The sequence below is a fragment of the Ceratotherium simum genome, chromosome 37 (assembly GCF_057802395.1).
Source record: "Ceratotherium simum simum isolate JZ-2026a chromosome 37, ASM5780239v1, whole genome shotgun sequence".
Taxonomy (NCBI): Eukaryota; Metazoa; Chordata; class Mammalia; order Perissodactyla; family Rhinocerotidae; genus Ceratotherium; species Ceratotherium simum.
This window is the reverse complement of record NC_141936.1, coordinates 12,345,358-12,373,049: the sequence shown is the minus strand read 5'-3', so window position 1 is coordinate 12,373,049 and position 27,692 is coordinate 12,345,358.

The window sequence follows — 27,692 nt, the reverse complement described above, 5'->3', positions numbered from 1 at the left end:
ATATGACTTGTATAGTAAATAAGAAAAAATTGACAAAATTTTAACATCTCTATCTGACACAAGAGGAGTGCTAAAAAACTAGAGTAATATATTTAACTTCAGTGAATGGTATTCTTTTTTCTATTTTTAAACACTATTTTAGCCAGTGTCCATGTAAAGAGATAATGGTCATGGCATTTGGGTAGGCAATTGTGCTTAAGAAGAAGCTGATGTAAAATAAAGGGTTAACATGAAAAGTGTATGTACTTAACTGTCAGAACTTGAGGGAAAGTGTTAGAGAAGAATAGAGTTGGTGCTATGATGGAAACCAATAATGTACATTTAAGTTTGGAATTTTTAAATTTTTTTTTAATTTAAATTTTTATTTTTATTTTTTGGCTGAGGAAGATCCGCCTGAGCTAACATCTGTTGCCAATTCTCCTCTTTTTTTGCTTGAGGAAGATTAGCCCTGAGCTAACATCTGTGCCAATCTTCCTCTATTTTGTATGTGGGTGGCCACCACAGCATGGCTGATGAGTTGTTTAGGTCCGCTCATGGGATCCGAACCTGCGAATTCAGGCTGCTGAAGAGAAGCACGCCAAACTTAACCACTATGCCACAGGGCTGGCACCTAAACTTAGAATTTTTTAAAGTAAAGCTGGTTATGTTGATACTGTAAAGTGGTGGAGTAAGACTCCTTCTCACTTTTAAGTTGGAGAGGGAATTACTCTTTCCTCTTCTTTACGTTTCTTGGGTTTGCTCAACTTGCAGAAACAATAATTGTTCCTAACAAGCAGAGACTAGATTTTACTAGGTAGTTACAAAATTAAGTTAGTGTAATCAACTTTCCAGATGGTGCATCCTTGTATAATTTCTAGCAAGGCCCAGAGTTCTTGGACCACAGATACTTTAAAGAAAAATTGTTTTTCTCTCTATTCAGTGGAAGGAAAAGCTATTTCTTCCAGGTATTAAGTCTCGTTCTGTGGTTGAATTTGAAATTGAGTAGTGTAGTAGCATGGCCTAAACCCATAGCATTTCTTTGATTTTTGCTGAAGAAGATTTTCCCTGAGCTAACATCTGCTGCCAATGCTCCTCTTTTTGTGTGAGCTGCTGCCACTGCAGAGCCACTGACAGACGAGTGGTGTGGGTCCATGCCCAGGAACTGAACCCAGGTCGCCAAAGCGGAGGGCATGGAACTTAGCTAGTAGGCCACTGGGGCTAGCCCTAAACCCATAACATTTCCTAATGTGTTTTTATACACTGATTCTCAGAAGGAGTCCAAAAGCGCTCTCAGTTCTTTAATTAAAACATATAGCCTAAGCTCTAATTGTGATCCTGAAACATACAACACAGGTTAAGGAGACATAGTGAGTGTATATAACTACACTGTTATCCAATGGTAGCTACCCACGAGGCAACTGGTACTCAAGCACAATTTTGTTGTCTGTTCACGTTTATCTGGAGCATATTCAATATCATTATGATGAGGAAAAAAAGCCATTATCTCAGTTAACATTTTTAAATCTAGTTCAAAACCATAGATTTTCATGAAAGGTAAAAATTACAGTCATGAAATGGCTCTCTCTGCTGTCTTTATAAGATGCTGTACATAGGTAAGGGAGGGTAGCTCTCCAAGGAACTAAGAGGGATAGAGTACCTACAACGTGTCAAGGGCTGCGATAGTTGCTTTATATGGTAAACCACTTTAGTCCTCAACAAGACTCTAGGAAATAATGCACAACCTTATTTTATTATTGAGAAAAATTAGACCTAGAGTGATTGAAGTAAAAAGCTCAAGTTCGTATAGTTTTAAGTAGAGAGCTGGAACAGAGTCATAATCTATCTTGGTCCATAGTTTAAGCTTTCATTCACCACAGTGGCTGAGTAGAGACACCTGGCATTTATATGAGTGAAACAGAATTTTTATTCAATACAACATAAATACGAAGATTAAAAATTACTCTTCAGAATAAGATAGGAAAAGGGACTTTTTAAATCTCAGTCTTAGAAAATGTGTCAAGTTGGAAGTCTTGCAGTATTCTGTGTTGTCTTTCCCCTCACTATCACATTTTTCTCTTCCTTTCTACACCACTCTTCACTGATATTCATACATGAGACAACTAATGGTCCAGCACTGTTTTACTATCATTCCACATTTACCTGTAGCACATTCAACAATGTCATGGAGGGAAAGAATCATATTCTCATTTTATTTCATTCAAAGCTGAGTTCTGAACTATAGATTTCCTTCCTTGCTCTCATGTTTTATTTTCAATTGAATTAATTTCCTTGGAATTAAAAATAGTCAGTGGTCTCTCTAACATGAAAATGCTTTCAATAACTGTGGCCATCAGTACAATGAAGTAGGAGTAAGAACATGAGGAACAGAATCCAGCTCCCTAGGACTATGGAATTCAGTTCTTCAGCATGGCCAACAATCACCTGCATTCCAGTTAAAAATGAATATTCAGTGGTTTCTGAGACTCATGGTGGATCTAGAAATCTGTATTTTTTATTTATTTATTTTTTTTGGTGAGGAAGATTAGCCCTGAGCTAACATCCGTTGCCAATCCTCCTCTTTTTGCTGAGGAAGATTGGCCCTGGGCTAACATCTGTGCCCATCTTCCTCTACTTTACATGGGACGCCTGCCACAGCATGGCTTGATAAATGATGAGTAGGTCCGTGTTCAGGATCCAAACCCGTGAACCCCAGGCCACGGAAGCAGAGCGTGAGAACTTAACCACTACAGCATTGGGTCTACCCCTAGAAATCTGTATTTTTTGATTAGTAATGATCAAGCCTGATGCATGAATAGATTATACTTTGAGAAATATTACCTTAGGGTAAGGAGCTATCAAAAGTTAGAGAAGGAGTTTTTAACCCAGACAGAGACTGAGAATTCCACTGAATCATCGAGGTTTGAACAGGGGTAACACTTGGAGAAGGGATTGTGGGATCACAGATGCTGTGATATGCACAAAATCAGTTCTGCAAGCATCTACTTAATTCGGTAGGGTCCCCTTCCTCCTGCCCGATAAGGAGACCATCTAGGTATGGATGAGATGAGCCATTAGGTGAGGACAATGATGCAGGGGCTTATGAAAATCTTTGTGGAAGAAAGCAAAGTTGTTGATAACAAAAATGAAGACTTCACTAGGCAGCTTTAGTGTACAGGCGAGTGAAGTGCACAGAGGAAGAACGTGGGGTCGGTCAGTAGCCTAAGTAAGCAATCACTTTATTCTACGTGAGTCCGTGGAAATGTAGTCTAAATTCTATGCAAGTGGATGAATAGCATTGAGCTTGGATCCTGGCTAATGTTGCTGAAAGCTTAAAAGGGTTTTTCATCTATTATTTACTTAAAGGGTACTCAAAATTAAAATATGTGTTCATGTTTCTGTTAATAGTATGATATCTAATAAATCTCATAAGAACATATTTAAAGAAAAATTATTCTCTGTAGAAATGTAAGATGGAATCCCTGTTAGCCTTTAAAATAGTCACTCAGGTTAGCAATTTTATGGGATATTAAATATATACATTTAATATATATTTATATAAATTATATACCTAAATATATTTATAAAATTATGTAATATAATTTTGAGTCCTTCTTAAGAGAAACCCCTTAGATAATGACTAGCTTTTCTCATGACTGATCTTTGAAATAAAAATGTGATAATACTGCTTTCACAAGTTTAGTTGCATTTTTATCAATCTTACTTGAAAGATTTCAGGCTTCTCTATACTTTGAAGCACTGATTGACAAGATACTTATTGTGTTTCAAGAATGTCACCAACTTTGAAAGTTGCTGACAGAGAACACGTGTCAAAATCTGATGCCAGACTGTATAAGTATCTTCTTAAGTACAACTTTTCTTCAAGACCTTCCATCCTCCCATTTGTCTCTTGCTACTAGCCAAATTAAAAAAAAAAAAAAAATGGCAAAGCAAATATTACAATACCAAGTAAAGGAAGTATGATCTGCCTCTCTCGTGGGTGTTATTTACATGGTGTCTTTTGTTAGGTAGAATGGTTAGGATGTTAATTATTAGAGATAAACATCTGTGAGCTGTTAGGTTGGTTTGTATTGAGGAGGTTTGGTAGCTCCAAACTCACACAAATTTTCTATGGAGGGAGGACCTGGCTAGGAATGGCTACCAGGGCAGTACTCTCTTCTTTTTAGGTTTTTTTTTTTACAGCTTTATTGAGGTAGAATTGAAATACAATAAATTGCATGTATTGAAAGTGTATAGTTTGTTAAATTTTGACACATGCATATACCCATGAAATTACCGCAATCAAGCTAATAAACACAGTCATCACCTCCAAATTCCTTGAATCTCTTGGTAATCCCTACATCTCCCCTACTCCCGGCAACCACTGATGTAGCAGAGATTAGCTTGCATTTTATAGAATTTTATGTAAATCATATCACACAGTGTGTACCTTTTGTTTTATTGGCATCTTTCACTCAGCATAATTATTTTGAAATGGACTCATGTTGGTGCATGCATCAATAGCGCCTTCCTTTTATTTTGTCGAGTAGTGTTCCAGTGTGTGGCTATATCACAGCATGTTTATCCGTTCACCTATTGATGAACGTTTAGGTTGCTTCCAACTTTTGGCTACTACACATAGAGCTGCTATGAATATTTACCTGCAAGTATTTGTGTAGAAATATGCTTTCATTTCTCATGGGTAAATACCTAGAAGTGGAATCTTTGGGTCATATGATAGATATTTGTTTAAATGTATAAGAAACTGCCAAACTCTTTCCAAAGTAGTTGTACCATTTTATGTTTTCACTAAGAGTATATGAGAGTTCCAACTCCTCCCCTCCTCCATATCCTCATCAACACTTGGTATAGTCAGTCTTTTTAGTTTTAACCAAACTACTAATGATGAGATATCTCTCTGTGGTTTAAATTTGCATTTCCTGGATGACTAAGGATGTTGAACTTCATTTAATGTGTTTATTAGCCACTCAATGATCTTCTTTGGGAAAGCGTTTGTTCAGAGAGTTTGAAGATTTATTTTTATTAGCTTATCTTTCTATTATTAATTTGTGTTTATTATATTTTCTAGATTTAAGCCCATTGTTGGATATGTGTTACAAATATTTTCTCCCAGTCTATGGCTTGCCTTTTCATTTTGGTAACAGTGTCTTTTGAGGAGCAAAAGTTGTTCATTTGTTTTTTGATGAATTTTTAATTTGCACGTTTTGTGTCCTATTATTAAATCTTTGTCAAACCCAAGGTCATTAAGATTTTCTCCTATATTGTCCTCTATAAGTTCCAGTTTTAGCTCTTATGATCCATTTCAACTAAATATCTGTATATGGTGTGAGGTAAGGGCCAAGGGGTTTTGCATATGTCTATCCAAGTGTTTCAACATCATGTGGTGAAAAGATTATACTATGCCCAGTGAATTGTCTTGACATTTTTGTCAAAAATACATTGACCGTATTCATGTGGATCTATTTCTGGAGTCTCTAATGAATCCCATTGATCTATTTTTCTATCTTTACATCAATAATGCACTGATGGACTATTTAGTTTCATAATAAATCAAAATTAGGTTACGATAGATTTCCAACTTTGTTCTACCCTTTCAAAGTTGCTTTAGCTATCCGAGTTCTTTTGAGTTTCCATATAAATTTTAGGATCAGCTTATCAATTTCTTCAAGAATGTCAGCTGGGATACTGATTAAGATTCCAGCCATTTGTGACAACATGGATGGACATTGAGGGCATGATGCAAAGTGAAATAAGTCAGAGGGAGAAGGTCAAATACCGTATGATTTCCTTCATTAAGTAGTAGATAATAACAACAATAAACAAACACATAGGGACAGAGATTGGATTGGTGGTTACCAGAGGGGAAGGGGGGAGGGAGGAGGGTGAAAGGGATAATTGGGTACATGTGTGTGGTGATGGGTTGTAATTAGTATTTTGGTGGTGAACATGATGTAATCTATGCAGAAATAGAAGTACAATGATGTACACCTGAAATTTTTACAATGTTATAAACCAATGTTACTGCAATAAACAAAAAATTAAAAAAAAAAAAAAAAAAAAAAAAAAAGATTTCATTAAATCTTGGATCATGGGAAACTCGTGGATATGGAGGCTCAACTGCATATACTGTACTACGTCATTTTATATGAGAGACTTGAGCATCTTGGATTTTAGTACCCTCAGGGTTCCTGGAACCAATTCCCTGTGGATACCAAGGGAGGGCTGTATTAATAATATTGAATCGTGTGATCCATACACAAAACATATCTCTTCATTTATTTAGAACCTATATAATTTCTCTTAGTAATATTTTGTACTTTTTACTGTACAATCCTTGCATATATTTTGTCAAATTTATTCCTAAATATTTTAAATTTTTTGATAGTATTGCAATTGGTAACGTTTATTTAAATTAAATTTCCAGATATTAGTTGCTAGTATGTAGAAATACATTTAATCTTTGTGTGTTCGTTTAGTATCCTGTAATCTTCTAAACTCACTACTTACTTATTCTATTTGTAAAACAAATTATTTTACATCCATACCATGGAATACTACTCAGCAATGAAAAGGAATGAACTACTGATGTAAGCAACAACCTGGATAATCTCCAGAGAATTATGCTTAGTGAGAAAAGGCAATTCTAAAAGGTTGAAACTATATGATTCCATTTATATAACATTCTTGAAATGAGAAGATTGTAGAAATGGAGAACAGATTTGTAGTTACCAGGGTTTAAAGAGGGGTGGGAGTGGGAGGTAAGTGGATGTGTCTGTAACAGTTCAACATATAGAATCCTATGGTGATAGAAACGTTTTGTATCTTGACTACATTAATCTCAATGTCCTGGTTGTAATATTTTACTATAGTTTTGCAAAATGTTACCATTAGAGTAAACTGGATTAAGTTTATACAGGATCTCTCTGTGTTATTTCTTACAACTGTACGTGAATCTATGATTATCTCAAAATAAAAAGTATTACTAACAAACTCTTCTGGGTCTCTATTTAATATGTTTGTCATTTGTCTATCTTCTTTAACATATGAAATATAATTATAATAAATTTTAATGTCCTTTTCTACTAATTCTCTCATCTGTGTCATTTTTGGATCTTTTTTACTGATTTTTTTCTTCTCATTATGGGTCATATTTTTCTTACTCTTTGCATGCCTAGAATTTTTTGATTGGACTGCAGAAATTGTGAACTTTATTGCGTGCTAGATGTTTTTGTATTCCTATAAATATTCTTTTGCTCCGTTCTGGGATGCAATTAAGTTATATGCAAACAATTTAATCTTTTGACTCTTGCTTTAAAGCTTTGTCAGGTGGGATTAGAGCTGCTTCTATCCTGGAGCTAATTTTGCCCCAATGCTTAGACAATACTTTTCTGAGTATTTTATCTCATGTATTGAGAATTATGAAGTTTTTCCACACTGCCTGGTAGGGACACTAGCTGTTCTGGCCCCATGTGATCTCTGGCTATTGTTCCTCCTAATTCTTTGAGTAGTTCTTTCCCTGGCCTCAGGAAATTTCACTCATATGCATGCATTTAATATACTCAGCTAAAGACTTAAGGGGAAAACTGCAGATCTTTGGATCTCTCTCTGTGTGAGTTCTCTCCTTTCAGGTACCTTCCCCTGCGAACTCTTAGAACTTTGGTCTCCTTGGTCCACTGTCTCCACTTCCCATAACTCAAGGAAACCACCAGGCGCATCTCACATCACCCTCCATCCCAATGCTATGGCCTGAAAACTCTCCTGAGAGTTACCTGGGTCAATAGGGCACATCTTATTTCCTCTCACTCAGTAAGCACTGTCCTGCTCTGCCTGGTAGCAATGTTTGAAACCGTTGTTTTATATATTTTGTCCAATCTCATAGTTGTTTCAGGCAGAGGATACATCTAGTCACTATTACTACATCTTGGCCTGAAGTGGAAGTAATTCCCCACTCTGTCTATTTTTTAGCCTAAAATGTATAACTCTGTAGGGAAGCCTAGTTCATAAGAATCTTCAATATCATATCAGATATTGTCATTGACTTCTCCTTTTTAAATCTTTTTTTTTAATAGTAGACTTAGGAAAATCTTCTTTTCCTTTTAATGCTTTTCTGGGATAAAGCATAATAATGTGAAACAGTGGTAGTGATGGTAAGGCAAGATTCTAGGAGAGAGAGATGAGAGAGAAATGATTGAGATTTTAGGAAAATATTTAGTCTATAAAAAAATAATTGTATTAAAGTTTTTCAAGGTATTTTAAAAAGATAATGATTTTGATACGAGGAAAAAACGAAGTCCTTTTTTTTAAAATTGAAGTATTACTTCAATATACAATTTTAATAAAAGCCTGTCAGTGAAACATGAAAACAACAACATTAGCCTGTTACACATTCTACCCATGTGTGTAGGTAGAGTATGTGACGGGGTCAGACTATAGCAAAAATGACATGAGACCAAAATGTTACTCCTTCCACATTGTTCTCCTTCTTTCCTCTTCATCCCTAGACGCCTTCAAAGAACCTCTGGGTCATATCTTGTTGTTTCCTAATGACCTCTCCTTAATCAAGCCCTACCTCATTGATGTCCTATTCTTGAGAGGCAAATGAAGAGCAGGAATAGTGCTGATTTTTTATGAGCTTTTACATACTAGAGTGCTGTGTGGAGAGACAAAATTGAGATGTTTTCCATGAAATATCTTACAGGAATAATATTCTGGGAAATAAATTATAGGAACAATGGTGGTATGCTAGGAGGTAATCTAATTTTATAACTGCAAATGCAGATTTTTTTTCCTATTCTGATGTCCTATACTAGATAGTGTCTATACAATTCATTTGATACATATCACATGCTTCCTGAGAGATGCTAAATTTCAGAACTGGCAAGATCTTTTAAGAACTTGTAGTCTCACTTTCTTTACAGAGGAGTAAACTGGCTGCAGATTAGTTAGGTAGTATTTTTCATTTCATTCAATTCAGGGCTCTAGGTTTTTATCTTCAGTATATTTTTTTCTTTCCACTATATTATGTCACCTTCCTTCTTTAGTTATATTTTTTTTGTATTAATTCTTCAACTTTTGCATGCTTTAATTTCAAGCATCCTTCCTTACATTTTTTTATATCCTAGAGAAATGAACTTTTTGAGCCAACTTTTACTGAGCACTTTGTATGTTCAAAACACTGAAATGAATGCTACACATGGATTATTTCCTCATTTAATTCTCTCAATAATCGTATGGTATGATGTAGGAGAGAAAGAAATTTTCCTTTACCATTCTAGGTTCTTCTGGCTGGTCTAAGAACTAAATTAACATGAGACAAAATAACAGAAGAAAATCAAACAAATTTTAATAACATGTATATATGGGAGAAACCCAGGAAAACTGAGTAACTTGCCAAAATGTCCGAAGCCAGCACCTTAAATGCCGTCTTCAGCTAAAGTCAAAAGAGGATATTGGAGGTAGTTTGGGTCTTCAAAGAGGAGGAAGGCAATTCACATGGAGATAGAACAGCAAATGTTTGGTAAACAAATGTTTGCCATGTCTTGCAAAGTCACGGAAAGGACTTGGATCAAATGAGCCTTGCTAGGTTGCTTCATGTCTGTCACACCTAGTTTACATTATACTGTAGTTATCTCTGGTGATAGCTCCTTCCTGGAACAGGCCTTCTTTAATTCTTTAAGGCAGTTAGGGAGAAGTCTTTGGTTCTTAAAAATAACCAAGCCAAAGAGACACATTTTGCGGTGGCAAACTCTGCTCCCCTACAATTAGTACTATTAGTATCTCCATTTTAGAGGACAGGGAACTGAGGATTAGAAAATTTAAGTAACTTGTACAAGTTATTATTATTAGAAAATTATTAACTTTGCGTTTTAAAATTCTGCCTTGGCCAGAAAATATACCAGAGGCTCTAAGCTATAAGCCTTTGTACGATTCAAAACAAAGGAAGACTTTTGATACAGGTACTTCCAGAAGACAAAATATCAGCCAGCATAGCTTGTTTAAATGGATAAGGAAAAGGTCAGTGAATATTTACATAAAATTACCACAGCAATTATTTTAATTTATATTTATCTTGTCTAACCACAAATTTCCATTTCTAAGTTTTTTTACAAGAGAAAAAGAATTTCTTGAATAGTTAAAGGTTAGTTTAAACGGTTTAAAGAAACGTTTGCTTCTATTATTAAAATTGAAAATACTTGTTAAAGAAAACTGCATTTATTAAAATTTGTTTACTTGTGCTTTCTTTGGCAGCACATATACTAAAATTTGTTTATTCAACGTTGTAAACTCTATTTTCCAAACTGGGGTGATTTTATCCACAAACCTTCTGAAAATTAACTCACTATGCACTCCTTGATCTAGCTCTATTAAAATAAATCTCTACATCTGTGAAGATTATTTTAAAATTAAAATCATAGGAGTCACATCCTCCTTGAAAAACATACAAATTAAAACAAAGTAATTGTGAGAGATTAACTTAAAATACAATGAGGATTTCAATTTTCTGTCACCCAAATAAATTAGATATTTAGAATTTGGGCCTAGTCAATCTGATTCTAGAACACATTAGCCTAACCAGTATGTGAGAAGGGCTCAAAATTTCTCCTAATTTGTTAGTGGACAAGGGTCATTTAAAAATGTCAAAATATTTGACATTTAATAATAACTACAATCCAAGATCATATATTACCATGGCAATGACTAATTGAAAGGTGATAAACGTTTTGGAGTAAAACTCTGCAAATGATGCTATATTTGTGGCTATCTAATTTCATAACCCTGTGTCCAGTTCTGCTTCCCAGGAGATGACCTTTGGTGACTAAACTTTTAGAGAAAATTTTCCTATCAAGAAAAACACACCTAAGTGAGGCCTATATAATTGGAAAGTTTTTGACTGGTACTTCTAAAAATCAGGTAAATTTCATGCTTATTCTTTTGAGTATGGTACAGGGGTGCTTCATTTGAGTAAGTGCTATATAAAACACCTACGTTTATTCCTTGAAGGCTTAGGGAAAAGAGTAGATGGAATACATAAAACTTTCCAAATATACATCCTATTTGGAACAACTTCATATAGTTAAAAGAAACGACATATTCATTTCTACTGTTTAACAAGTTATTCTGTAGTTATCAGAAACAGAAAAAATACCCAAATTCTCTTACTGATTCATAGCAGACTTCTACAGCTGGTTCCTTAAGTGACAGATCAAGAAATTTAATTGTTCCATCACATATTCTTTCAATCGGTCATTCATGTTGGCCCCTGTTGAGCAGAATTGGGGCCATCCCAACGAAGCCTGGGCTCTTTTTAAAAAAAATTCACATATTATTTATTTCGTATCAAACTCAATGTCAAGGAAAATCCAGATTTTATCCTGAAAGAGAGACTCATCAATTGTCTGAAATGTCCTGAACCCCATCTTCACTCAATGATTGTGGATAAATGACAGAGAGGTCTTTTTCACCGTTTACAGATAATGATTCTAGCAAGGAATGAAGTTATTATGACAAATTTTAGTATCTTACCTAAGGGGAGAAATTGTGCACCCACGTTGAAATCCATGTGTAACTTCCTTTACTTTTATTGGAAATTCAAAGAAACAAGTTATCTCTCTAATCTATCTATCTCTATCTATCTATCTATCTATCTATCTATCTATCTATCTATCTAAAGTAAGCAGGATTATTAAATAATCTTCCTTCAGTACTGATATATAAATTATCTTTCCAAATAGGGCACAGGGACATTGATATAACTTCCTTAATTATTAAGATCCTAAACTAATTGTCTTATCTCCTCATCTACCAAGGAAAACAATGATGTGTCCTTTGCAAATTGCACACACATGCGTGCGCGCACACACACACACACACACACTGAAAGACAGAGAACGAACTAGAAAAACGCATACTAAACTTGTAAAAGTGATGACCACTGGAGGAAGAATGGAAATGGAGAGAAATGTGCATATTTTACTACTTGTGTATTGTCTGAATTATTTACAATGAGCCATGCATTTATGTATAACTAGTAAATAAACGTAGACTGAGTATGAATTCCTGTGAAGGAAAAATACAGCTTTCTAGGAGAATGTGTAAGTCAGTCATGTGGGACAGAGAGGTTTTCCCAGAGAAAGAATTGGAACAGTGGTTTCTCAAAGTATGGTCCCTTTCTAGACCAGCAGTATCAACATCACCTGGGCATTTTTTCAGAAATGCAAATTTTCAGGCCCTACCCCAGACCTACTGAATCAGAAATTCTGGAGGAGAGTCCCAGACATCTCTGTTTACATAAGCCCTCCAGATGATTCTTGTTGAGTGAAATCAAGATCTGGGTAAAAGTTAATTAAAGGAGTCTATTTGATAATCAAGGTAAGGAATTCAAATCTTGGGAAACAGTTCAACAGAGTGCTCTGATGAAACTGCTCGGAGGTGTGTGAGTTTAAGTGCAGCTTGTATCTCTTTCACAAAACAGTGTATGTGCAGGGAAGAGGGGGAAAGAAAACTTACAACTAGATTTCATATGTGTCAAAAAAAGGGGGGATAGAGTACATCTGGGTTTTTCTCTAGATTATATATTAAAGGTAACATAAACAGAATTTCTTGTTATACATCAAACAAGTTCAGAGACACTGACGTTATCTATGTATAGAGGGAGGTGAGGACCAAGGTCACTAATTATTCCCTCAATCTCTAAGAAATGCAGCCAAGAAATGTGAGAGCAAGCTACGCTTTATCTTTTCCTGTTGTGGATCTGTCCAGCTGGCATCTTCAGTCATGGAGTGTGGGGTTGCAAGGTCATTTTGACGCAGGCTGAAGATGGCCTGCATGGCTGCTTCACAGTACAGCATGGATTTTATTGTACTGACTTAAAGCTTATGCAGTTTGCTTTCTAGATTCACCTGTTAGACCAGGGAGACAAGTCCCAAAAACCTGTCCGCATCCTGGTGCATGCTAAGGTTGGAGAACCACTGGACTGGAAGATAAAGTTGAGAAAAACTGAAGTGAGATTTTTCCAGGTGAACACATGGGAATGTCCCAGGATACCTCTATGCACTTTTCTCTATTTTTGTAACACTTCACATCTCCTGGTCCATTTTCCCTTTACATCTTTAGAGGAAAATGCCTTGAATGGGTTACCTATATGCATGGTCTCAACTTTCTCTCCCTGGGAATAGCCCCAGCAATGTGTTTATTTCATCATATGATTTTCCAAATTCAAAATATTTTAACTGCACTTGGTTATGAATGCTGTATCTTTACACTTCGACTTCCCCACTGTCACAGTTCTCCAAGTGTCAGGTGGTAATGGAGTGACTATGGACACTTTTAGGATCCGGCTACAGGGAGCTGAGTTTGGGATATATTTATTTTATCTTTGGTGGATTATTTAATTTTGTGGTTTGTAGTCAATTCTGTATATACATTGTTTGCCAGCCATCCAGGTGTAGGAATGGCCTCTAGGAATACTGTGACTACCCATTGTGCCAAGAACAGCATTGTTACACAAAGATGAAGAAGCAAAGGTTTTAATGGGATATGGGTATGTCGACCATCCCTGCCAGGAAAAGCATGTGAGTCTAGAGAAGAAACAAGATTTGAAACAAATGGAGCCAAAAACTAGTCAATGGAAAATTTTTACAAGTCTTAAGGTTCATGAATAAAGAACCTTGGTAGATATTTTACCTACCCAGATTTAGCAATAATTCTTAAAATTCACATGGCATTACCAATAAGAAGTTGTGAAACTAAAAGAAACTTTTCTAAATTATCAAATAAAACCACGCCAGAAGAAAGATTGAATTACTTTTTATTCTTTTCGTACAAATGATTTTATAAAATTGTTTTCTTGTGAAGAGATGATCAAAGAATAGGGAGCCAAAAAAAGTGAAAATAAGTATTGTAGAGTGGAGTCAGCCAGTTGGCCAGATAATTAATAAAAAGATATTATTTTTATAGATTTTACGATGTTTGTGATATGTCAGCTTTTTAAAAAAATGTAATTTTGTTGTATTTTCTTTTTTTCACTCTTAATAACAATTCACTTTCTAACCTAACTTTGTATCTATAACTTTGTAATTTTTTTGTCAACAGGGCCTCAAAATTAGCTTTAGGCCCCACAAAACTAGATCTTCCCCTGGATATGGACTACTGGTTATTTGATAGCATAGTTTGCTGTTTTTTTTCTTTATTCTCTTTAGAGGAGCTAGGTCCCATTCTCTTGTTAAAAATAATTGATTGGTAATACCAGTCTCTTAGTTCTTTTAATTCTCTCCCCCCACGCTCAACACACTCTCTCTCTCTCACTCAGTACATATAAGTATATATGTAAAGCCTTCTCTGAATTGCACTGCATCTGACATCAAAGATTGCCATCACTATTTGTTTGTAGTTGAAGAAAAGGATGTCAGAAAGTTTATTGCACGTTACTAATGCCCCTTCTTCTGTAGAATATAGTATATGATGAAAAAGTTTTTATTATTTTGAATTTTTGATAAGTTGTATTACGATAATTCACTGTGCATTATTTTATAGTTAGAGACATATTCTTTGGGAAAATAATTTGTTCCTGGGATAGTATTCATCATTCAAGAGCAAATGTAATAAACCTCATTAAGAACATTAAATGAAAGCTATATTGACTAAATGTCATACAAAATTAGTGTAGGCTAATAAGGGTTAGTTTCTGTGAGTGGGATAATAGGGTAAAGGTCATTCTCTTTGACAAGTGTGGTTTCCTGTTTAGATATATTCATGCTCTGATCAGCCTCCATCCTCATACTGATAGTACTCAGGATGTAAACCACTTTTCTTCCAAGTGCTAGCTCTGATTCATGGGTTGAGACTGCCTGGAACACTGTGTTGAGATGAACTGAGTAGTCCAGTGGGAAATAGTGCTATGATCTATGAACAATACACTCCATGGTCAGGTAAGGCTGAATGGCAATCTACATCCTTATATTGGCCAACGCTGGATTTTGACAGCCGCAGCATGGGGCTCTCACTCCTTAGGGGTCAGGATTCTGTCTTGGATGCTGTCGAATCCCTTATATCTAATGCAGTACCTAACTGAGGATGTGGTCAAAAGGCAGTTATTGTTGAATGGATCCTTCCTAACTGTACTCCACTTTTTCCATAGTACTTACCACATTCTCACACAGTATGCTATTTATCTACTTATCACATTTATTTTCTGTATCCTTGCACTAGCATGTAAATTTCAAAAAGTATGCATTTCTTCCTTTCTTGCTTTCTTCACCGCTATAATCTTAGTGCTTAGAAAAGTTCTTGGCTCATAGCTAGCACTCAATACGTATTTATTGAATTAATGAATTAATAAATATAATTGGTGTTATTTCACCACCTTACATAGCAACTTTTATCCAGAAGTGAGACTGCAGGGTGGCGGAGAGAAGGTTCCATCCAACCACTGTAAAGCAAAATCTGCCTCAGTTATGCCTTACCTTCTGCACAGCTGCACTCAACTCAAACAATTACCTCCATTTGTCCTCTTTGTACTCTGCTAAAAAGAAGCCTTTTGAATTTTTCAAATGCCTCCATAGTATAACAACCGTAATTTGAAGACGATGTTCCCTAAAATTTTCCTAATGGGGAAACCATTCCACATTCACCCTAAATATGAAACTCAAAGACAGAAGTACCATCAATTGATTGTGCCATCCATTTTCTTGACCACACATTCCATGTTCCTTGTTTGTTTATGTCTAAGAAGAAACAATCCAGACAGAGAAACTCTAATCTTGATGTTCACCTGCCTATTTCAGATGTCAAGTAGAGTATGGCCATGGGCAAGTTAGGAATTGAGGCATATGGGACAGAAATGGCCCAGGGAAGCTAGAGAGAAGGGAAACTGTAGGGAAGTACCATCCCCTTCTAGGCATATCCACTGCCTGAGCAGCAAATAGAAGTATGTAAAGTGAATCTTAAAACATGCATATAGCGTGTCTCTGACTTTTTAATTTCTCCAGGAAAGTTCATCCCGCCACTTTACATGATAACCCCCCTCAGGTGTTTGTTTAATAGGCGCAAACTAAATCATTTCCAATTGACTTTTGAATTACAGAATATTGAAATTCTTAAGGCTTGAGCCCTCAACTTTTGTACTTCAGAGGCACCAAATATTAGAGATGGCTTTACAATGCTTTGCAAGATTTCATGTTCAAGGATTTTTATACCAATGTAAGCATTACTACCAATAAGGCAACATGTTCTGTTAGCCAGACTGACAGAGTATTGAGAGAAAGGAAGAGTAGAACTGCACTTCACAGTTGCTATCATCAATGGCGCACCTCCCCCACATCCCCAGCCAGTATCATTGCCACCTCTGTCCCTGTGGCCAGCAGAGAGAGCTTTTAATGCTGAGTACTGCTCACTTTGGTTGGAATTGATTCGGGCTCTTTGTCTATAGCACAAGGATGTGCCATCTATGCTAACCTCTAGGGAAGATCTTATCAAAATTAACACAGGGAAGGGCCGGCCCTTGGCTTAGCAGTTAAATGTGTGCGCTCCGCTGCTGGCGGCCCCGGTTCAGATCCCAGGCGCACACCGCCGCACCACTTCTCCGGCCACGCTGAGGCCGTGTCCCACATACAGCAACTAGAAGGATGTGCAGCTATGACATACAACTATCTACTGGGACTTTGGGGGAAAAAAATAATTAAAAAAAAAAGTTAACAAAGGGTGTTATTTTTCCTCCCCTCTTTCTGCCTATGACTGTGCACTCAAGTCTCAAGTTCTTACTATGCTTTTGCGATGTTGAGAATTTGGCCCAGAAATCCATTGCATCAAAATTCTGTGAGGCGCTTGGGGAACACGGATTGCCAGGCACAGCTACAGATCTGTTAAGACAGGATCTCCAGGGGTGTGGCAGGTAAAAAAGATTTTTTATGTGACCTTACAGATATTTATGATATATTTCCATGGGCACCAAACCACTAAGAAATAACAGGAGAAAGAATCTGGCTTACTGATGAGCAAAAGGATACAGATGTTGCATTTCTTTCTGTTTCTTTCATCCACATAAATACAAAAAGCTGTGCTGTGGTTTCTGACACTTTGATCTCACTTTTGGTAGAAAGAAGTAATTTCCTCTGCGAGTCTGTTTACACCAACGAGCTGCCCAGGAGTTTCTGTAGAAATATTCAGTGAAAAATCATGTTAAAATTGTCATGTTTTTCTTACTTAAGAATCCTTTGAGATCTCAAGCTATTTGTAAAGATGTAAATTCAGTGGCTTATGATACAATCACCTCCCCCCTTTTTGTGTGCTTTCAGGCTGAAAAATAAATCTCAGAATTTTATACTTATGAATAATTCATATACAGTGAAAAAATGCAAAAAAGAAAAGAATGTGCTGATATTTCCATAAGAACTAACTCCATAAGCTCCTGGTTTGCAAGTCTCACAATGTCAGCCTTGGAATTCCACAACATCTGGATATTTATGGCATTAACTACAGCAGAGAAGATTACCTGTTTATGTAATTAATCTTTCAAATTCAGAATGAAATGAAGTCTATGATTTTTGATTAAATTTGGCTGCTGAATTTAGGATTCATCTTTGGCTAGAAAAAGAGAGATAGCTGCAGTTAGTAACTACCACCTGTTTTTGAAAGGTGAATCATGGCGTGGAAACAGAGGATAGCTGCCTTTATCCCTTTTAAAAGTTAATCCACTTTTTCCAGACTGTTTCAGTCCCCAGTTCAATACAGAATAGAAAGCTCTGTTGGGAAAAAGCTTCATTATTATTAACAGAGCTAGGTCTGAGAGAAATTGTGAAGCAGGCAAGATTTGGTTGTGGTGTTGTCAGCATCTCTTTTGCAGGAGCTGTTTCTTCCATCTGGAAAACCATAACCTGCACGCCAGGCTTCAGGCACTAAACGGTTTCTTTACAGCCTCAATTGTCCTCCAATAAAAGAGAGGAGGGAGAGGGATGAAGGGAGAAAGGGAAGGAAGGAGGAAGGGAGAGACGGAGGGAGGGAGAGATGAATCTGGTACCATCCATTCATACCTTTAACCAAGTTTCATTCGATATTTTGATTTTTTTCTTTAAGCATCACTTATACTGTACGTATGTTGAATTATGAAAGCAAAGAAAAGAAAAAGAGAAAAGAGTTAGCAGCTATACAGCAGAAAGACAGGATAGGAGGTAACATTTTGGTTGGGAGACTCTTCCTATGTCATCCTTTGAAGGTTGCACTTGCATTTGTGCCCCTGGTGTTTAAATTGTCCAAATCCATGGTTAGAAGAATATAGCCTAACTGTCCAGGTAGACTGGACATGGAAACAGAGATTGTTTATGTAAAGTTACTGAAATAGTTGGGAATCTTTCGGTCCTTATCTTCCATCTGATTTCAGAAGCCAGCATTTATGAGGTGGTGTATAAAGACTGTCTGCAATGATTCCATTAAAGAGTTTTAAAAGGCATATCCTAAGGTGAAGGCTTTGTTTTTCCTTGGGAAAAGGCTGTTTGTTCTTTATTAAAATGGGCTGATGGCCTGATGATTTTCTGAGCCTGACGTTTAAAGTGCAGTCTTCTTGCCCTCTCTCCTGGCAGATGCAAAAGTGCTGACAGCTATTGTGGCACGCAGCAGCACTGCTGGCTAGCTGGATATGCCATTGTCAGAAAACTGGGTCAGCCCTTTTCCACTGGCAGGCCTGTGCTTTAATCAGGCAGATGCAAATTCAGAGTAAGCAAGAGAAAGCAGATAATTGTCAAGATAGGTGGGCAGTCGCCTCTCCTTTCAGGGGCTCAGCATCTCCACACTTGCCCTGCACATCTTGCCCTGGGCTCTACCACAAATTCAGAAGAACTAGACTAGACACTAGTTTTCTTAGCTTCAGTATTATAATTAGTTACATAATTATTATATAACAAGGAGCTGGATATTCTATAGGGCATTGTTAATTCTTTTAACTGTATTTTCTTTCTCAGCCTCAGAGAGATATGGTTGACTTCACAATACGTGTGTTTAAATTTGCGTAAACTAAATTTTACAATTTTCAATTCACCATCAGGAACATTCATATTTCCTAGGCTTATGAATTTATGTAACAGCTCAAAGACAAAGAACTGTCCCAATGGCTGCAATAGGTAAGGATACCGAGCAAATTCATACTCAAGACCTGTTCGTAGTTTTCTCTTTTTTTAACCAGGGTGATCACTAGGATGATTATAGTAAACTATTGATCAGTTATGAATAAAATATTTCTTTGACTTGACACATATAAATTATTCTAAAAGTAAATGCACTTGCAGGTATGAGGTTTTATTTAACAAAATTTTTGTTAAATATATATAGTAGTACGCGAGCTGTGCAGTTCTGAAACACGTGACTTCTGTGTGTTTTCTCATCTGTAAACAAGATTAAATCTTTTTCAAATCTTATTCAAATTTGATTCTCTTATTACACTAATGATTACAAACCAGGGCTTATGTATACTCTTTCAACAGATATTTATCAACCATATTTGTATCTGGCATTTATATAACAAATAATGAAGCACTTACAGGCAATACTTAGCTCAGACCAAAAGTGGGTAGTTTATCCTGATCTTACAAAGGAGGAACATGAATGACTCTCTCAAAATTCCACAGCTCGTGATTGACCAAAGTGAGACTCAGAACCCAAGTGTGTGTGTGTGTATGTTGAACTTTGAGACCACTTACCTGTATGTATTTTTTTATCTAGTGCTTATTATGAGCATAATGATGTCTCGGACTTTGTGACAGATAGAAAGAAGTAACATGCCAAGTCCATTTTCTCAGATAATTTGTATCCTAGTTAAAGAGACAAGACAAGCAGAATGTTAAATAACATTGAAAATTGATAATGCAAGCCATTTCAAAAGACTGAGAACAAGTGCCAAATGAAAGGGAGAGACAATAAATGTGATGGGTTCCTGTAGGTGGAAAGAATCAGGGAGCTTTGGAGGAACCCAGTCAAACTGAGAGAAGACAGACTGGATAAGGAGGTCCAGGCTCCTCAGAGAGGAACACAGTGGTTTCCAGTTTCTCACGGGCAGGGACCATAGTCTTGTTTTTCTTCAGTATTTCCCCAATCTGGAGGTATGATTCTAGAATAAAGAAAGCCTGTTGACTGACCATATCATTTCTTTTAAAGCTGAGAATGCAACACCTTTTCTCAGAACTTGGAAAATGTCATAAAAGACTTCAAATTTAAGGGTCTATTGTGGAACTGGCCCTGCATTGAGATGGATGACAGCAATTGCCTCAGCTCTAGGCAAAAATGAGGGGCACTGAAGTGAGGGACCAGGCAGTCAGTTCATCCCTACAGTTGCCCTCCCCTTTAAACACATATTTTGCAACTCCTCCTCTGCTCTCCTCAAGTGAAATCCATGGAAATTCCACATGTTTACATGTGTGTATGTTTTTGCATCTAAATCAAGTGTATTGCAGTGTTTACTTCAGAGGGTTGGCGTGAATTCAGATGCTTCTTTGTTGTTTGAATTATTAAAACAATTATTGTTTGAATTGTTAAAATAAACACGTATTGCTTTTCTACTTCCAATAATCAACATTTAAAAAATATTCCCCTGGGGGGAGAAGTCAAGATGGCGGCGTAGGCAGACTCTGAGCTCACCTCCTCCAGTGGACACAGCCAATTTACAACTACTCGTGGAAAAATTACCCCTGAGACAGAACTGAAAACTGGATAAGAGGAACTCCTGCAACAAACAACAATCTTAATTGAGGTGGAAGAGGCAGAAATTCCCTTCTGGAGAGGAAAATGCCACCTTCACAAGCTGCAGCGCTTCACGGCCGCCCCGGGAGGAGCCCAAAGGTACGCAGCCCTCCCTGGAGGCGCGGGGCCCTGAGTCTGGGAGCGCCCCCGCTGTATGCATTTTGTGGACCCAGCACAATCCAGACGAGTGGCATAATATCTAACCTTGCTTGCTACTAACAATATTGGGAAGTGCCCCCACAAAAGCTGGTTCACAAAGAAATGAAAGCCACTCTTAAAGGGCCCACACACAAATTCACCCACGTCCAAAAGTTGATTTCAGATTTGTTGGATAGATTCCCAGTAGTTACACCATACACAAAAATTAACTCAAAATGGATTAAAGACTTGAATGTAAGACCTGAAACCATAAAGCTTGTAGAAGAAAACATAGGCAGTATACTCTTCGACACTGGTCTTAGCAACATATTTTCAAGCACCATGTCTGACCAGGCAAGAGAAACAATAGAAAAAATAAACAAATGGGACTACATCAAACTAAAAATCTTCTGCACAGCAAAGGAAACCATCAACAAAACGAAAAGACAACTTAACAATTGGGAGAAGATATTTGCAAACCAAACATCTGATAAGGGGTTAATCTCCAAAATATATAAAGAACTCATACATCTCAACAACAAAAGAAACCAACAACCCAATTAAAAAACGGGCAAAAGATCTGAACAGACATTTCTCCAAAGAAGATATACAGATGGCCAACAGACACATGAAAAGATGTTCAACATCATTAACTATCAGGGAAATGCAAATCAAAACTACAATGAGATATCACCTCACGCCCGTTAGAATGGCTATAATTAACAAGACAGGAAACAACATGTGTTGGAGAGGATGTGGAGAGAAGGGAACTCTCATACACTGCTGGTGAGAGTGCAAACTGGTGCAGTCACTATGGAAAACAGTACAGAGATTCCTCAAAAAGTTAAGCAAAGAACTACCATACGATCCAGCTATTCCACTGCTGGGTATTTATCCAAAGAACGTGAAAACACCAATGAGTAAAGATACATGCACCCCTGTGTTCATTGCAGCGTTATTCACAACAGCCAAGACTTGGAAGCAACCTAAGTGCCCATCAAGGGACGAATGGATAAAGAAGATGTGGTACACATACACAATGGAATACTACTCAGCCATAAGAAAGGATGAAATCCAGCCATTTGTGACAACATGGATGGACATTGAGGGTATTATGCTAAGTGAAATAAGTCAGAGGGAGAAGGTCAAATATCGTATCATCTCACTCATTAAGTAGTAGATAAAAACAAGAACAAACAAACACATAGAGACAGAGATCGGATTGGTGGTTACCAGAGGGGAAGAGGAGAGGGAGGAGGGCGAAAGGGATAATTAGGCACATGTGAGTTGTAATGGATTGCAATTAGTATTTGGGTGGTGAATATGAGAACATGATGTAATCAATGCAGAAATAGAAGTATAGGGCCGGCCCCGTGGCTTAGCGGTTGGGTGCGTGCGCTCCGCTGCCGGCGGCCTGGGTTCGGATCCCGGGTGCGCGCCGAGGCGCCGCTCCTCCGGCCATGCTGAGGCCGCGTCCCACGTGCAGCAGCTGGAAAGATGTGCAGCTATGACGGACAGCTGTGTACTGGGGCTTTGGGGGAAAAATAAATAAATAAAATCTTTAAAAAAATAAATAAATAAAAAAATAAAAATTAAAAAAAAAAAGAAATAGAAGGATAATGATGTACACCTGAAACTTACACAATGTTATAAACCAATGTTACTGCAATAAACAAAATATATTTCCCTATTGAACTTCATCTTTCTGAATGAACATGAATATGGATCAAAGGAGTCCAGCATCAATTCCTATTTTATAAAATTCTAGGTGGTATAAAAAGAATGAGAAAAGAATTGTATACAATTTACCCATAGCTGGTTAGCTAAGTTGGTTTTAAAATAGAGTTACTGCAGTCCAGGGGATTCACCTTAATCCCTTAGTGGCCCTTTAGTTATGATCATTTCCAAGACCTCAAGCTGCCTGTCCAGACAAGCCCCCAACAGCCTCTTGACAAAAGCAAATCATTGTTCTTAACGGGGATCAAGTGACAAAATGTGGCTGGTCCTGTGAAATCCAAATTAACTGTGGAAGAAAGAACTCCCTGCACATTCGGGATGGGAATTAGCAGTTGTTTCATGCATGAAGAGAGGCAATATCTTCCTATGGTGCAATTTATTTTTGAAATATTTCTCCAATATATAAGGTGGCAATCCATTTTTATACATTATTTTGCCAACCTTTTACAGCTGAAAGTACTGTTAGAGAAGTCCTTGCCCAACCTAATTTTCACAGAATGCATTGTATAAGAGAAGTAGATTTTTAGACGTTCTTCAATCCATCTCCAAACGTAGTGAAGATTCGATGAATGTAGGCCCTATTTTGGCTCCAGTCTGATTGCATTTTTACTGAATTATGGAAGTCACTGGAAAAACATATTTATCATAGAACAGAAAAATTCACTTTTGTAAAAATATAGTTTCCTCTACGTTAGTCCATAAATTCAAAGCCATCCCAATTAAAGTGACATAGGGGTTTGTCTGTTTTGTGTAATTTCAGAAAGAAAAATTGAAGCTAAAAGTTTTTTGGAAAAAGAGTCATGCAAAAATATTCAAGATTGTTCTGAAAATGAGAAGTAAAAGGAGCAGGGCACTGGTTAGACTAGACATCAGAGTGTATTAAAATTTTATGTTAATTAAACACTTGGAAAGAAAAAACAGAAACAAATCAATAGAACTGAGCAGAGACTTCTGACCATGATATGAATATTTACAAAAATTTTGCATATAAAGACTCTGGCATTTTAAATAATTGATAAGACATGGATTTAGTCAATTATTAATATTGGTATAACCAGGCTAGTCATTTAGAAAGAAAAATAAGAAAAATTCTTACTGCATTTGATTCATTAAAAGAAATTTTAGGTCATCAAAAATCAAATATAAAAAATATATTTGCTATGCACTGGAAGAAATCAGAGGAAATATTTCTCTTAAAATATTTTCCTGAAATAAATCCAATATTTCTAAAAATATTTCTTAAAATAAATCCAAATTGCATTAGAAGAAATTATAAGAAATTGTTTCTTAAAATCTTGGGTTAAGATTGTCACTAAAATGACAAGTCACAATAGAATATTTATAAATTTGACTACTTGAAAATAAAACCTTCTAAATGTTCAAGATAATTATTTTAAAAGTCACACAACAATTATAAACTGACAAAATAGTTGCAACACAAATGAAAAACAAAGGCAAATTTTCATAATATGAAAGAGTTCTGACAATTAATTTATAAAAAGTTCAATAAAGTCTTTAAAAACTCTGTTTCAGGAAACTAGTGTTTTACTCAGCATTGATTTTTACCATTTTAAATCACAATGAATTAAATCAAGGCTTGAAGAAATAGGCATGACATAAAATGAGATTCAGTTTGAATTTGCAAAGGAGAATGGGACGTTTAATAATCACTTAAATAATTTAGATGTACTGACTTTCGTAGTTACTTATTTGTTGTCTTATCCTAGAAGTTTATCTCTCAAGCTGAATTATTATATTTCAAAACAGAAGCTGATGTTAAAATAGCATAACTCGCAGTTAAAACTTAAATTTACTTAATGTTCCATAGGCATATTTATTAAAGCCCTTTAACATAAATTGGAATGTTTACATTCATGAGGATCAGATTAAATATGAAAGTGTATGTTGAAATGTAAAGTCAAATATTTGCAAGATGCTCAGATGTTGTTCATCCATTCATCCATCCATTTGTTTATTCATTCAACAAGTGTTTATTGCAGTCTGAGAATGAGCTGGGCATCATGCTACACGATAAGCCTATGCAAAATCAAATGTTAGCTTTTACTTGTCTCAATAGCTAGCATATACACAAGGGGTATAGATAGTTCAACACACTGTAAACAAAATGTTCTATATTAAAATATGAGTCTTTAAACTTCTCCAAGGATGCTATTATTTTGTCTACTGCTGTCAATAACTACTTTTTTAAAAAATGCTTTGAGTCCTACCAAAATAAATTTATACTTCAGGTTTTTTTTTTTTTTTTCTGAAACATACATAAAGATAGTTCTAATTCTAGAGACATAACTGTGGCTTTAAAGAACGTAAGAGTCGCTTATGTAGAAATCTTTGTGTTGTGGCCTCTCAAATGTCTCACCTCTCATCCATTGATGAGTTATTGGTGTATACAGGACTAGGAAATTCAGTTTTTCTGGAAAGGAGTGGGATGGGTATCAGGGGCCCAGCAGTGCTGACCTGCACAAGAAGTTGCCTCAGACTCATGCAGCAGCAGAGGTTGGGGTTGGGGACAGGGGAGATCATAGATTATGGAGAAGGCTCTGGGTAGAGAAGCAGAGAAGCTAGAGGGATGCAGAGTAGGAGAGAGCGTTGCCCAGTGTTCATTGATTTGATCCTCCTCTTGCCATTTACAAGCCACTGAATTTTAGAATTGAGGGCTCTTAGCTTTACTGCCCCTCATTCTGCCCAACCCAGAGAGTTTTATGTCTTGCTCATACTCTTAGCGTGACTATAAACTGCTTGCATGCCTTCAAACCACATCTAGGAATTTCCTGCCTTCTGTAGGTAGTGGAAGCAAAAACCAGAAAGGCAAATTCATACCCATAGCTAAATCATCTGTGTTTTCTATGTCTGGTTTGCTTGTTTGCTTGAGTGATTACAAGGTATTTGAGTTCTATTGATTTAAAACTCTTCAATAGGGGGAATATGTGAGACAGGAGAAAGGAGTTATTGTTTTCTTTTCACAGTTGCTATTTTCTCACAATAAGTAGCAATTATTTCTCAACCATTCCCAATCCATCTAGGTGTCCTAGTCGGGATGCAGATGGGCAGACAAATTCCTAAATTGAATAATCGTACTCAGAAAGCTTGTGAACTTTGAAGAGACGAAGAAAGAAGATGAAAGTATGGGCTACCATATCACTCTTCTCTCCTCTAATGGACCCAGCACACGTTTGGTAAAGTCCTCATGGATCTATTTGTGTCACGTCCCTGTCAAAGCACTTTTACTGTCTGGGGACATAGTACATACCATGCAGAATGCCAAAGAAACCCAACATTTTGGATATTCCATGGATTTTTTTTTATTAATGGAATTAAAATCCATGTAAGGCTCTTTGAGATTTTCCTGTTGAGCAGTTTAATTTTATAAGTGAAAAGCAGAGGAACAATGGGTCTCCTGATCAAGGCCCGGTTTCCCATGCTGCCTTTAAATTATATATAATTATATATAAATTATATATAAATATATCATATATATAATATAAATTATATATAATTTATATATAAATTATATATAAATAAATCAACCATGGGGCAGAACTGTGCAAACACCTGGGTATTTTCTCCATCACCTACTCATTATATTTAATGTTTCCCAGGTGAGAAACTCAAACCTACCTCTTCCAATTAATATGTCGATCCTAGTAATTTTTATCATAGATCTTCAAATAATAAAAGCTAAAATTACATAATTTTTACATAAATAAAACAAACCAAGTAATCAAAGTCTGCGTACTGAGTGGAGTGGTTTTACTTCTAAACCTGCAACCAGAGTCTAGACTCTGGGGATGAAGTTCAGGGCAGGAGAAATGAAGTAGGTCTTTTAAAACCAAAATGTCACTAACTTCTCATATTAGGAAAGCAAAGCCTGGGCACTGCTGATTAGCTGGCCATCTTTGGGCTTGTGGTCAGATAGGCAGTAGCTGGCTGGAGATGGTCTCCTGTGGTCATGGGTAGCCTACCTGGGGTTGTGGTGACCAGAAGCCTCTGCTGTGTTCATGTCATGTCACAACAAAGGTTATGGTGCCAGTTAAGTTTGCACTGGTGTCAATATGCTAGGTTTTCAGGCTAGGTGTCAGGCTAGTGGCCAGGTCCCGTTAGTCAGGGCTGATCATATGCCCGGCATTGCTCTGAGAGCTTTACATATATTTGTTGATTTAACCATCATCAAACCAATGGACTATTCTGTTGGAATATTTCTGTGTATTAATCTTTATCTCATAGGTGAGAAAATTGAAGCACAGAAAGTTTCAGAAATTTTCCCCAAGTCCCAAAGCTGGTAGTGGAGAGCTTCTCAGATTAGCCCAGACAGTCTGGTTGCAGACTCTGGGTTCATATTTACTGTGCTGCCTATACATAAGAATAATAAATTAGATTTTTAGCATTCATATGTCTATTCTTTATTGTATAGATAAGAAGAGAAAGAGAGGGGAAAAGACTTTTTTTAAGGAAAGGAAGAAATGTTTCTTGACACTTGGATGGGAGATTTTTATCTCTTCTTCTTCCTCTCCTCGTTCCACTCATCCTCTTCATCTTTTCCCAGATATGTTATCTGGGGAAAACCATGGCAGGTGTTATTTTGAAATGATAAAGTTTTAGTACATAGAGATAGAGCTCTCTGGCTATATTTTTAATCATTATTGCTTCAGAGATCCTTGTGAGCAATTTAGTCCACATCATAGCAAAATGAGTGAAGAAAGTGTGTACAATTGCATGTTACTGGACAGAGTAGTTTTGAATATACAGACACGGCAGAGACCTGGTGACAGATGGAAGTGCTTCAGGCAGCAATTGCGTACACATTCCTCTATCCATACCTCCATCTGTCAGCAGAAGTGTGTTACTATTTTGGGACTCAATTTATCCATTTGGAGAATAGTTTTCAGGCTTGTTCTTAAGGTTAAAATGAGGTCTGTAACTCACCAAGTCTTTTACCTTCTGCCACTGAATTTCTTCTCTTTTCTCTGGAAATAAGAATTATTGGGGTGAGGAGATAATTATACATTTGTGGAGGGGTAGGCTGTGCTTGGAGGGGATGGCAGAATATTAAAATTTGACACTAATACAAAATAAAAGTAATT